The following is a 14,393-nucleotide window of genomic DNA, read 5'->3' as shown; positions in this document are numbered from 1 at the left end:
TTTTTCAGTTATACATTTGACACCATGTCTACCAGCCTCTGGGAACAAGATGCCTACAGGGTGTAAAGGAGACACTTTAAAATGGCAGAAAATTAAACTGAGGTAACTTTATGTTTATATGAATTCCATGAAACTCATCATTTACATTTTCTCCCATTTCCAAGTGTCATATTTACAAACAACAGGTATCTTGTTCCCAGTGGCTTGTAGACACAGTGGCAAATTTATAACACAAAAAATATAGCCTTTTGTTTAAAAAGAGAGGAATTAAAGTGAAGAAAAATGCTTCATAAAACAAAAAGATGTCATTTGCTTAATTGAAAGTGGAGAAAAACGTTATGGGCCTAATTAGGAGTTTGGCGGTCATGGGGCCGCCTAACCCGTGGTGGTGGTCCTTGGACTGTCAAACTAGCAGTCCATTCCCCGTATTACAACCAAGGTGGTGAGACTCACACAGGACAGTCGCAACCATTGGGGATCCCTGTCCCGTGACGGTGGTGTAGCGGTGTGAGGCTGTAATATGCTTGCAGTGCCGCTGTGGCACCACCAAGCATACTACGAGTTTCCTCACTGCGACTCTTTTAATGGTGGTGACCCCGCCATTAAAAGGGTGGCGGTGAGGAACCTAAGTTGTTCTGTGCACGAAGGTGCATGCAGAAGGGCACATTGTGGGCCTCCATGTATTTTTTCACCCCCTGTTCCCGCACAGACAGAAATGCACAACATTGTGCATTCCAGTCTGTGCTGGAACAGGCTGCGTTGCTCCTATGGTGGTGCCTTTCTATGGCTCTCCTATGAGCCTTAGAAAGGCACCGCTTTTGGACTGCCACTACTGGACCGCCCACCAGGATTTAACTTGTAATCTGGAAGGCGGACTGACTACGGGTTTGGCCGTCTTGGTGTGGGGCGCTGGCATGACTGCCCGCTCCAAAACCACCAAACTCATAATCAGGCCCTTAATATTTCATAGAAAATTTTTTCTTCACTTCAAGTTTCTCCTAGTTGAAAAAATGACTGTATATCTCAGTTATAAATATGGCACAGTGTCTACTGGCTACTGGGAGCAAGAGGCCTCTGTTTGTAGGTGCACATTTTGAAATGGGATAAAGTTAAAATGAAGACTTAATTAAATCATTAAAGTAACTTTTTATTTTAATTTTCTCCCTTTAAAAACATTCAGAAGCATCATTTTGTTCTCATGCTTCAATATTGAGTTGACAAAGACTTTTATTTAAGAGTTAAATACCTCAGTGTGTCAGTTTTTTACCTTTGTGCCCCAGTCTGGATCATGAATCTGATTGAACACTGCTTGTTCTGGCCCTGCTATCTGCAACCTAAAGGTTATAATGTAAAATAAACACAGCATTACTTTATTTTTAAAAGGAAAATGTAACCCTGAGCTTACTTAAAAATGAACTTAATGCTGGGAGCTACTGTGAAGGAGTCTACAAGCCATAAGTAGGTTGCAAACGACTGGTTTTAGGCACCACTCACAGTCAACACTTTCCCCAATGTGGCTAGGATTGGGGTGGGACTAGTACATCTAAACCCCTCAAAGACCTATAGTTTCCCCAGTGTGGTTTGGATTGGGATGGTGAGGGGTGGGGGGGAGTAGATTATCTAATCCCTTTAAAGAGCAACACTTTTCCCAATGTTGATTAGATTGGAGTGGGAATAGTAAATATAGTTCCCTCAACATACACCACTTTACCAAATTTGGTTTTGGTTAGAACGGCAATAGTAAATCTTTCATTGATTTATATTATAAATAATGAGACATTGGTTTGGTAGCAGAAGTTTTATTTTTTACAACAATAGTAGATTTTCTGACACAACTGCTGCATTTTGATACATTTGCCTATGTTTTTATTTGAAATACATTTTGTTATATTGTTTAATAATTCTTTCCAAATCATTCATTGATACCAAGCAAACATTTTTTTACATTTTTACATTTTACATTTGATACACATTTATGTTTTAAATGTATTGTTGAGTTTTCAAAATATATGTTTTCATTTTCCAAATATGTTCATGTTTTTTTTTTTTTTTTTTTGTAAATATATTTTTATTGCAGAATTAGAAACAAGACCTCAAAATAGACCAACCAGTACACTTTTGGCATCCCGACAGTTAACGTGACAGAAATACACTACACAGCCAATTAGCCCACATCCCGGAGGCTGGGCGGCGCGCCAAATTTCCGTTCCCCGGCAGATGCCTCAGTGTGTGCCCTTCTCGGGCGTCAGGTTAGTTATACTGTGTAGTATCTGCTTTTACCCCTCGAAAACCCGCCCCCCCCTGCACCATCGAACCCTAGATTGCTTCCTGGTTCATTTCCAACAATTCTTGTCCACCTCATTCCAGGCCCATCTGAATCTTACAGACTGCTTCGCGGTGCTGAACTATCTTTCTCATGAACACCCCCCCCCCCCTCCCTCCCCCCCCTCAACTGCTGCTAATGCGGGCACCCACAATCCTTCCTAGCGCCGAGGCACGCCACCCATCAGGATCCACACTCAAACATTCGATCCACATGGAATACTGTCCTATCTCTACTCTCCCTCTGCATCGTCCGTCATATAGTCCCGCAGCGCTTGAACCACCATCTCCCAGGACCTCGCCAGCTCCAGGCATTTCTCATTGCCAGTCCTAGTTGCCTGTCGCATCCTAATCACACTCTCGCAGCCCGACCACTTCAACAGCTCATTCCGCCATCTCCTCACTGATGGGCCTTCTTTAGACTTCCAATGCCAAGTTATCTCTCGTTGTGCCAGCATGATCCCCAAATCAATAAATGTACTCGTTATTTTAGTCTTCCTGGTATGCGGGAACCAGCGGAGCAGGCACGCGCCATATCAAAGTCTACCTCCCTATCCGTGACAGCATTCAGGAGTTCCCCCACGTCCGGCCAGTACTCCCCCAACTTCGGGCTTCCCCACAATAGATGATCCAGATCTACCTCTGGCGCCAAGCATCTCGGGCACATGGCATCAAGCACCTGGAAGTGCCGTCTCAACCTCTCCGGGGTCAGGTACGCCCTATGGACAATGAAAAAATGCACCTGCTGAAATCGTGCATTCCTCGTTCCCTTCCAGGTCCGACGCAACACCTGGCTCCAGATGGTATCCGGTATGGGCTTGCCTAAGCTGACCTCCCATCGCGACTTTAGCGCCAACAAGGGCGCCAGTCCCTCATTCAGCATTCTGTTATGGAGGCAAGTCACTGCTTTGATGGTGCCCGCTGCCATCACCACATATTGGCATGCCATTGTCACCTCCGGCTCTGCCAGCCCACCCCCCCAATATCGCTGCATCGCTGCCACCACCGCTGCGTGCAGTAGAAAGGTTCCGTCCGGCAAGCCAAATTGCTCCTGTAGCGTCTGATATGGGACTAACGTCCCATCGGTATATAGATCTCCCACCACCTGCAAGCCCAGCTCCTCCCACGTCAATAATTGGGACCAATCGCCCCCATGTGGTAGCGCGGTCAGCATACCCAGCGGTATCTCCGGTGCATACGGCCGGTCTCTTTTTGCTCTCTTTAGGCTCTTATTCCAACATAACTTAAGCGTCCTTTCCTCTATCGTAAGCTCCTTCATATCCAGTTTCTGTTGCATTATGATATAAGACAAAACATATCTCTGGATGCCAATACCCCGTTCATGCAAACAAAACAGGTGATGGACCGAATGTGGATCAATGTCACACATTCAACCCAGTCCAAAGATCTGGGCCCAAATCCATCGTTTTTTTGCACTCCACACCACCCTGGGTTAGACAATGGCGATATGCAAATCAGCTCTGACCCTGTGCCCCATGGGAACAGTCCAGTCCGAACTACAAAAGCCATGTCCTTCCCAGAACGGAATCAAGCATCCGAGGACCGGACCGGTTTCGAGGTAACACCTCTCATCAGCCCGGCTAGCTTGACTCCAGTGGTGTGGAGTGCCTGGGACCCACGTCTGAGCATCCCCAGCGCACTTATGGCAAATTTGCAAACAAAACAGGTGATGGACCGAATGTGGATCAATGTCACACATTCAACCCAGCCCAAAGATCTGGGCCCAAATCCATTGTTTTTTTGCACTCCACACCACCCTGGGTTAGACAATGGCGATATGCAAATCAGCTCTGACCCTGTGCCCCATGGGGACAGTCCAGTCCGAACTACAAAAGCCATGTCCTTCCCAGAACGGAATCAAGCATCCGAGGACCGGACCGGTTTCGAGATAACACCTCTCATCAGCCCGGCTAGCTTGACTCCAATGGTGTGGAGTGCCTGGGACCCACGTCTGAGCATCCCCAGCGCACTTATGGCGAATTTGCAAACAAAACAGGTGATGGACCGAATGTGGATCAATGTCACACATTCAACCCAGTCCAAAGATCTGGGCCCAAATCCATCGTTTTTTTGCACTCCACACCACCCTGGGTTAGACAATGGCGATATGCAAATCAGCTCTGACCCTGTGCCCCATGAGAACAGTCCAGTCCGAACTACAAAAGCCATGTCCTTCCCAGAACGGAATCAAGCATCCGAGGACCGGACCGGTTTCGAGGTAACACCTCTCATCAGCCCGGCTAGCTTGACTCCAGTGGTGTGGAGTGCCTGGGACCCACGTCTGAGCATCCCCAGCGCACTTATGGCCAATTTGCAAACAAAACAGGTGATGGACCAAATGTGGATCAATGTCACACATTCAACCCAGTCCAAAGATCTGGGCCCAAATCCATCGTTTTTTTGCACTCCACACCACCCTGGGTTAGACAATGGCGATATGCAAATCAGCTCTGACCCTGTGCCCCATGGGAACAGTCCAGTCCGAACTACAAAAGCCATGTCCTTCCCAGAACGGAATCAAGCATCCGAGGACCGGACCGGTTTCGAGGTAACACCTCTCATCAGCCCGGCTAGCTTGACTCCAGTGGTGTGGAGTGCCTGGGACCCACGTCTGAGCATCCCCAGCGCACTTATGGCGAATGTGTGACATTGATCCACATTCGGTCCATCACCTGTTTTGTTTGCAAATACCGCCATAAGTGCGCTGGGGATGCTCAGACGTGAGTCCCAGGCACTCCACACCACTGGAGTCAAGCTAGCCGGGCTGATGAGAGGTGTTACCTCGAAACCGGTCCGGTCCTCGGATGCTTGATTCCGTTCTGGGAAGGACATGGCTTTTGTAGTTCGGACTGGACTGTTCCCATGGGGCACAGGGTCAGAGCTGATTTGCATATCGCCATTGTCTAACCCAGGGTGGTGTGGAGTGCAAAAAAACGATGGATTTGGGCCCAGATCTTTGGACTGGGGTGAATGTGTGACATTGATCCACATTCGGTCCATCACCTGTTTTGTTTGCAAATACCGCCATAAGTGTGCTGGGGATGCTCAGACGTGGGTCCCAGGCACTCCACACCAGTGGGTTCAAGCTAGCCGGGCTGATGAGAGGTGTTACCTCGAAACCGGTCCGGTCCTCGGATGCTTGATTCCGTTCTGGGAAGGACATGGCTTTTGTAATTCGGACTGGACTGTTCCCATGGGGCACAGGGTCAGAGCTGATTTGCATATCGCCATTGTCTAACCCAGGGTGGTGTGGAGTGCAAAAAAACGATGGATTTGGGCCCAGATCTTTGGACTGGGGTGAATGTGTGACATTGATCCACATTCGTTCCATCACCTGTTTTGTTTGCAAATACCGCCAAGTGCGCTGGGGATGCTCAGACGTGGGTCCCAGGCACTCCACACCACTGGAGTCAAGCTAGCCGGGCTGATGAGAGGTGTTACCTCGAAACCGGTCCGGTCATCGGATGCTTGATTCCGTTCTGGGAAGGACATGGCTTTTGTAGTTCGGACTGGACTGTTCCCATGGGGCACAGGGTCAGAGCTGATTTGCATATCGCCATTGTCTAACCCAGGGTGGTGTGGAGTGCAAAGAAACGATGGATTTGGGCCCAGATCTTTGGACTGGGGTGAATGTGTGACATTGATCCACATTCGGTCCATCACCTGTTTTGTTTGGAAATACCGCCATAAGTGCGCTGGGGATGCTCAGACGTGGGTCCCAGGCACTCCACACCACTGGAGTCAAGCTAGCCGGGCTGATGAGAGGTGTTACCTCGAAACCGGTCCGGTCCTCGGATGCTTGATTCCGTTCTGGGAAGGACATGGCTTTTGTAGTTCGGACTGGACTGTTCCCATGGGGCACAGGGTCAGAGCTGATTTGCATATCGCCATTGTCTAACCCAGGGTGGTGTGGAGTGCAAAAAAACGATGGATTTTGGCCCAGATCTTTGGACTGGGGTGAATGTGTGACATTGATCCACATTCGGTCCATCACCTGTTCTGTTTGCAAATACCGCCATAAGTGCGCTGGGGATGCTCAGACGTGGGTCCCAGGCACTCCACACCACTGGAGTCAAGCTAGCCGGGCTGATGAGAGGTGTTACCTCGAAACCGGTCCGGTCCTCGGATGCTTGATTCCGTTCTGGGAAGGACATGGCTTTTGTAGTTCGGACTGGACTGTTCCCATGGGGCACAGGGTCAGAGCTGATTTGCATATCGCCATTGTCTAACCCAGGGTGGTGTGGAGTGCAAAAAAACGATGGATTTGGGCCCAGATCTTTGGACTGGGGTGAATGTGTGACATTGATCCACATTCGGTCCATCGCCTGTTTTGTTTGCAAATACCCCGTTCATGGTCAGGACCCCTGAATTCTCTGGCCACATTCTGCGTTAATACCTGGAGTTGCGCCGCCAGATAATATAACTCAAAGTCGGGGACAGCCATCCCCCCTTCGGTCTTGGGCCTAGTCAGAGTATTCAGTGCTACCCTGCGCCGTCCGTGGCCCCAAAGGAAGCTGGTCACCAACGTCTTCAACTCTTTAAAGATCCTCTGCGGGATCCATACCGGTAGCGTTAGAAAATAATAGAGTAGCCGCGGGAGTGCCACCATCTTCAACAGCGCCACTCGACCCAACACAGATAGAGGGAGGGAGGCCCAGAAGTCCACGCAACCCTTCCGCGCGCGAATACAGCGCTCCACGTTCCCCTCCAAGAGGTCCGCTGCTTCATGATAGATGCGCACTCCTAAGTAGGTGAAACAGGAGGGTTCCCACACCACCTCTCTTGTAAGCTGTGGGCAGAGAGTACTCTTCCGCAATGGGAATATACAGGTCTTAGTCCAGTTCACCCTGAGGCCTGACAGCCGCCCGAATCTGCGCAGCATGTCCACCGCACCCTCTAGTGATCGCCCAGGATCCGCCAGATACAATAACAGATCATCAGCGTATAGTGATATGTAGTGCGACTCAGGCCCTTGCGCTATCCCGTCATACACGGCACCCGATCGTGCCTGTGCTGCCAACGGCTCCACCGCCAAAGCGAATAGCAGAGGGGACAGCGAACAGCCCTGTCGCGTTCCCCTACAAACCGGATAGGCCGAAGATACAATAGGCCCCAGTCGCACTCGCGCCTTTGCCGACGAGTAAAGCACTCTCGTCCACCTCCGAAATCCCTCCCCAACCCCGAACTTCAACAGCACTCCATCCAGGTATTCCCATTCGAGGCTATCGAACGCCTTTTCGATATCAACTGCCAATACCACGGGATCCTGGGCCGATGCTTCAGCGCCATCTATGACTCGGATCAGACGTCGAATGTTCATCGAGGTACTCCTGGTCGGGATGAATCCCGCTTGATCCCTATGCACCAGAGTGGTCATGTGCGGCAGGAGCCTGGTAGCCAGGATGCGACTCAAGATCTTGTAGTCCACCGTTAGCATAGACAATGGGCGGTAAGAGGTCACATCTAACGCGTCCCTGCCCGGCTTCAACAGCGGCACCACTAGTGCCTCCCTCATGGACTCAGGTAAACACCCCACCTGTTTCGCTTCCGTGTATACCATCAATAGTCTGGGCGCCAGTATATCTACAAATTTGGCAAAATATGTTCATGTTTGTAGACATTTTTATGCAATATTTTTCAAACATGGAAGATTTATTTTAACAAACAAATATTGTTTTCATAATGTTTACAATTATATATTTGTTTTTCATATATTAACAAATATTATAAATGAATATCTTTAAATACATATTGTAATTTTAATATATTTTACTTTTTTTAATGGGTAGACATAGATACAATTGTAAACATTTTTTCAGCTTTTTTGATCTTAAACAAAAGTAAATATAAACATTAGGTTGTCATTTTCTATAGTTGTCCGTGGAGTGTTAAGGCCTGTTTATGAGTAGTGTGGTAGCAAGACCGCCGTACCCTCGGTGGCTGTCCGATCGCCGCCTCCTCGTCTGTCCGACCACCCGATTACTACATGGCGGTCGTACTGATACAAGACTACCACCAGGATCGTGGATCTTGCTGTGGTGGGGAAAGTGGCAGGGAATGGAGGCAGAGCCAATGTCGGCAAACCCCAACCTGCACTTTTGCCGACCTTTTCATGGCGGGGACCCTGCCATAATACGGTCGGCGAAAAGGGAGGGACAGAGCCCCAAACAGGGCAGCTGCACATTTTAGGCCGTTAGGCATTGTGGATGGGGGCACCTGTGGTGCCCCCCTATAACTGCACTGTCATTTGTGCACTGTGTGCCATGCATGACATAGTGCATGTCAGCATGGCAATAGTGGGCGCACGAAGATGCAGGCACTGCAGTGTGGCTGCATTGCTTTCAGGCTCTCTCTGTGAGATGAAGCATGCCGCCGCAGCAAGACTGCTGTCAGCACACCGCCTGCCCAGCAGTAAACTCCAAATGCGGCGGTCCATATGCTGCCAGCTTGGCGGCGTTCTCCCGACTGCTGATGCTACAGCCTGGAAGTCCAACCCCAAGGTCGTAGCAGGGCTATAAGTCTATAAGTCTTTTTTTAAGTTCATTTTAGCAGCCTTCTTCGGTGCTGGCAGCAGCACCATTCGCAATGCACATATGGCATGTAGTGCATTTCCATGCACAAAGTGGCAGGCACCACACAGTGCCTGCCACCTTGTGCATGGAAATGTAGGGGGTACCCCCCAATGCACATTGACCCTTCCCCCTCAAAGAGGAGGCCCACAACAGGCCCCAGAACCCAGCCTCCGCCATCCTTTCCATGGTGGTGGAACCGCCATGGAAAGTCTGGCTGACGGCAGCATTGTAATCTGGTGGGTGGTGCCTGCTAGGCACCGCCGCCATTTCACGCATGCTGGACCGCTCCACCAGGCAATTGTGACGATTGCCGTGGCGAAAGGGTGGAGGGATGTCTTTTTAACCACCACAGTCAGTGAGCGATTCCCCCGCCATCCTAATGTGGACCGAGGAAATGGAGCCAGATGATGGAGGGACAACCACCACTGACCCGGCAGTGGAAGTCACTCCACCATTGTAATGAGCCCCTAAGTTTGGATTTATATATGGGGCTGTTTGATACATTTCATGTGTGAAAACCCATAGCAGTCGGATTTCAGAGGCACTAAACAGGTCTCTTCTGTGACCCTTGATTAAATAATGAATTATCTTTAAATAAGTGAGCAGGGGTCGTGTTTTCACCTAAGTCAACCTATATCCAAAAATCTAATAGTTGCTCTCATACGGTAAACTTATTTAAAATATCTTTTAATATTTGGGTTCTAAATTTTATGTCTATAAACAACAAACTTATTTGGCCTAGGTCAAGCTCTGCTACAGATTTGTCTCAAATTTTGTGCTACAAACTGACAAGGCATTTCAGTTAAAAATGTATAATATTAGGAAAGACATAGGTAAAGGAACAACTATGGGCCTGATTATGATGCTGTCGGAAAAGAAGCCTTTCCGTCAGTATCGTCATGTGCCGTTCGGATTCTTTTCCGCCAGCCTCATTACAATAGAGGAGGTCGGAAAGGAATCCGACTGGTCATTCAGACTCGATTCTGACGGACTCGGAGAGCCTCTCCGCCAATCGAAAGGCTGTTAGTAATCCCAAGGGTGGCTGTTTCAGTACGAGGGTTTACAATATCGGATTTCACAGCCTTTCTGTGCTGGCCTTTCTGACACAGAAAGGGTATTGGAATTCGACATTGGGGGCCCCCAGCAGGGCCCCCATGGGATTAGCATGGGCTCCTGCTAATCAGGACCCCAATCTATCTGCTTTCTCCTAAATTGTTGTGTTCAGTACTTAGGTACATCCCAGATTGGATACTGTGGTACCCTTCTCAGTCCCTAGTAAATAGTACCCATGTACCCAGGACATAGGTACCTCAGAGGTCTCTCATGGGCTGAAGCATGTATTATGCAACCCATGAGAGACCATTCAAAATGGAACTACAGACCTGTCATTGCAGCTTGTATAAGTTGGTGCATGCACCACTTACTAAAGATATAGATTTACTATATCTAATGGTCACTGCACTTAAAACCTATAAGTCACCCCCATAGCAGGCCTTTGCAATCCTGATGGCAGGGTGCTTGGTTCTAAGTGAGAGGGTGCCCCTGCATGAGCAGGACACCCCTGCAGCCTGCGGAGTCCATTCTCCAGGGTTGTCAGTGAAGCATCCATACACTATATAAAGGAACATCGCGTAATTAGACGATGACCATCTCTAAAATGGCTGCAACAAATCCTATCATGTTTGGTATCAAACAAGTTGGAATCATACCCCCACACCATAAACGGTGTGGGAGGTATGTGATTCCAAGCACTGTAAGAGCCTTCTAGTCCCGGACAGCACAAAATGGTTGCTGCCGTCCAGAGACACATTTCTGTCCTCCTGTTGCTGAGCCAAGCTCGAGCAGAGGAAGGTGGAACAATAGGCATCCTGCCACAGGGAGGTGTGGCCATCTCTCAGGCAGGATTTAGTATATTGGGACCGGGTGGGTGCGCTTGTAAGCACCTAAAAGTCTGCATGAGAGGCACATTTGGTGTCCCTGTACATAGTCCAGTTCAAACCAGTTCTGGGAGCCCGTGGCTCCCGCTCTGGAGCCAAACTGGACGAAGGACATGGAAGTAACCTCCCACCTGTCCAGACCCTCCTCTGAGAGGGAACCCTGAATCTTCCCAACCCTTTCCCTAGGGTAATTATGGTCTTACCTGGGTGTAGGTCCCTAGAATCATCGTAGGATAAGATTCAGAACTGACACCACTGCACTTTTACTGTCTGGGCACTTTGGACTTTGCTTGACTTCATTTGGGCCTGACTTTGTCTCCCTTTCAGTCTTCTGCCTCGTCTGTGCCTGTGCACCATACAGGATCCTTGCATGACCTGTGGAGCATCAAAGACACTTGAAGGAATTTCCCTTGAAGTGAAGGGGTCACTTCCCTGCATTCGAAGGCACCTCAAAACTGCTGACTGGTTTGCTGATCCCGAGTTCCTCCGGACTCCAAAGGGTTCAACAACACAGGTGGTGATTACCTAAGTTTCCTGAGGCCCAAGCAGTACTCTCACCGAGATTGAGGCCAGAATCCCTTGTGGGGCTGCAGTGCAACTCCAGTGCACTGCCTACCTTTGCAAGTGCAAATGCTTGTTGGCAACTTTGCAACAGGTGCATTGGGCTCCAAGTAGCCCCAACCTCTGGCAACTTCTTCCACCAAGATCTTCAGCCACCTTGCTTCGTAGGCACTGTGGCCTGCTCCTTTGAAGAGCTACTCAAGGTCCTCTCGCGACTCCTGTGCCTCCGGCCTGTGGGTCCATTTGAGGGTCACCTTTGTATCTTTTGGGCTCCCCCAATTGCTTGGGGCCTGCCCTTACCCCCCTGTTTGTGGTAAGTCCCTTGGACCTTGCTGGTTCCGACTGTGTACCTTTTGGACTTCCTTTGTGGGTTGCATTTGCCAGGGCTTGTTGGTGGTCCCGCTGGACACAGACCCCTCAGGACTTGAAATCCTTCGTGGGACAACTCGTATCCAGGTCTTAGTCTTCCTCAGCATCGCCTGGTCCTCACAGCTGCAGAGTCAAAGTCATTGTCATCCTTCCTGAAGCACCCGACATCTGAACATTCCTGTATTCGCTCTGCACTCTTTGCCAGCCAAGCTTTTTCTTACAACACTGCGAATGAATGGAATGCACCGTGGATTGAACCATAGGGCCAAAAGCCAACTTTCAAGTTTAAGAAAGAACAAAAAACAGGTTGACATGGAGCAGTCCTGTGCATAAATCTATCTGTGTGTTTACCCAGCGACAAGAAGGTCCAGTGGTTCTGCCCTTAAAAAATCCCCAAAAAGCAGTACAAAAGGGGGTGGTGATGGACGGAGCATCTGAATCAATCAAACACTCACACCCAGTCAAAAGATCTGGGTTTAATCCATCGCAGTTTTTCAGCCCACTCTGCCACCCCAGTTCAGACATGGCTATATGCAAATCAGTCTGACCCTGTGCCTCATGGGAACAGTCCAGCCCGAACATCCCCAACATTAAAAATAAAATAATTCATATTACAACTATTACTAATTATATTCTGTTATTGTAGCAATTGAATGCAATTTCTTTCTGGGGGTTTATTAAATCAAAATAACATTACAAATTCTAAAGATGCAGACGGGTCAAGTAAACTTTATTTAAATGTGTTTCCTTCTCTGGATTAGGGGACTAACTATGAGTGAACGAGGGGCACAGGAATAAATTATGTAATTTTGTAAATAGTGCAGAAAACTCCTGAATTAGAGCATCTTCCTAAAGCAGATGCTCATTTCTTCCCTCATAGAGTCTAGCAGAATGTTGGGAGCAGTACAGGGGTTGGCGGTAACACTCTTCACTTAATCCTAGTAAACAGGACTGCTGAACGAATCCCACTAACACAGACTCGCTTTATCTGGACGGTGGGGAGGAAAGTGAAGTGCATCTTAAGTATTTATGAGTCACCTGCAGCATGAAACATGTCGCTGCTGCTGAAATGTGAAGATACATTTTCATCTTTGTTCAAGTGGAAGCTTTTGAACTTGACTGAATTGTTCATCTGAAAGCATTTTATCGAGACTGAACCGATTAACTGAGAGAACCTTATGATTAATTTGTTCAAATCCAAGAACCATATGATTAAATCCAGCACGAACTAAACTTATGCGTTGTATGATTTTATTTTTTACTTTTTACAGTTTTACATTGTGCAGACTGGCCTGAGGGCATTGGAGCATTTTACACAAGCACCAGATTACATTACACAAGGTCAGATTCATGTATTTTCTTTAAGGCAAGGGGTGATTAGGGGCCTGATTACGACTACGGCGTCACGATGGCGGTCTGTGGACTACCAGACTGGCGGTCCACTCGCCCTATTACAACTTTGGCGGTTGGACTGCCACTTGACCGGTGTTAACACAGGGGGATCGTAATCTCACAGTGGTGGCACAGCGGAGCGAGGAAGTAAAGCATTTTACGAGTTTCCTCACTGCCCTTCTTGGTGATGATGAAAAGAGTGGTGGTGAGGAAGCTAAGAGGGTCCTAGCAGGGCCCCCTGTCGCCTGTGTGCATGGTGGGGTGCATGCAGGGGGCACATGGCATGCCCCCTGGATTTCTGCACCCCCTGTTTCTGCACGGGAAGAAATGCACAACATGGTGCATTTCTTACTGCTCAGGAATGTTCTGCAGCATTCCCACGGCGGTGCCTTTCTAAGGCTTTCCTTTGAGCTTTAGAAAGGCACCGTTGTGGGACCACCGCAGCATGCACCGCCCACCAGGATTCAACTCGTAATCCGGTAGGCGGTCTGGCTATGAGTTTGGCGGTCTTCCTGCGGGGCGCTGGCATGGCGGCCCACAGGAAGCCCGCCAAACTTGTAATCAGGCCCTAAGTGATCTGCCCACATCTCCTCTCCATGATTCAAATGAGTTATTTTTCAATGTACTTTCAACACATGCAGATACCTTGGTGAATATTATTGGGTGAATTCACCACTGCTTATTTATGTTGCAATGTCTTAGCTCCTAACCAGATGAGGATCCTCTACACCTCAGATTTCTCAGTTGCTCCATTTTAACAATGTATTGTGTATACAATATCAAAACCTCTTTTTCAACTCATTTGCAACTTCTGTGATTGAAACTATCTGACTAATGATTTTTTTCAAGAAATGTTTTACTAGCCAAGTTTCTCTGGCTCATTTCGAAGTGGGCAAAATCAATGGACACCTAACTGATCCACAGGCGTAGCTTATCCAGTAAGATTGGGGAGGAGGGTGGGCTTCAGATTTTCCAACAATCATAATATTAAAATTAATTCTTAAGGGGCAGTAGCGAGGAATGTGGATTGGTAGGGGTCTTTTGTGAGAGAAATCACAATATTTGAAAAAAAAAAACATTTTTGAAGCCTTTCAAAACAGAGGGAGGGAGAGAGATTGTGTGAATTTTTGTCTCTGTTTATGTAAATATTCCTGGTGAAATCAGACAGACACCTTGCAGGACCTGACTAAAAGCACCAGTACTCAACGATTTACCCAAA

This window comes from Lissotriton vulgaris, chromosome 5, assembly GCF_964263255.1.
Source record: "Lissotriton vulgaris chromosome 5, aLisVul1.2, whole genome shotgun sequence".
Classification (NCBI taxonomy): Eukaryota; Metazoa; Chordata; class Amphibia; order Caudata; family Salamandridae; genus Lissotriton; species Lissotriton vulgaris.
The sequence above is the reverse complement of the archived record's forward strand: the minus strand, read 5'-3'. Positions refer to the sequence as shown.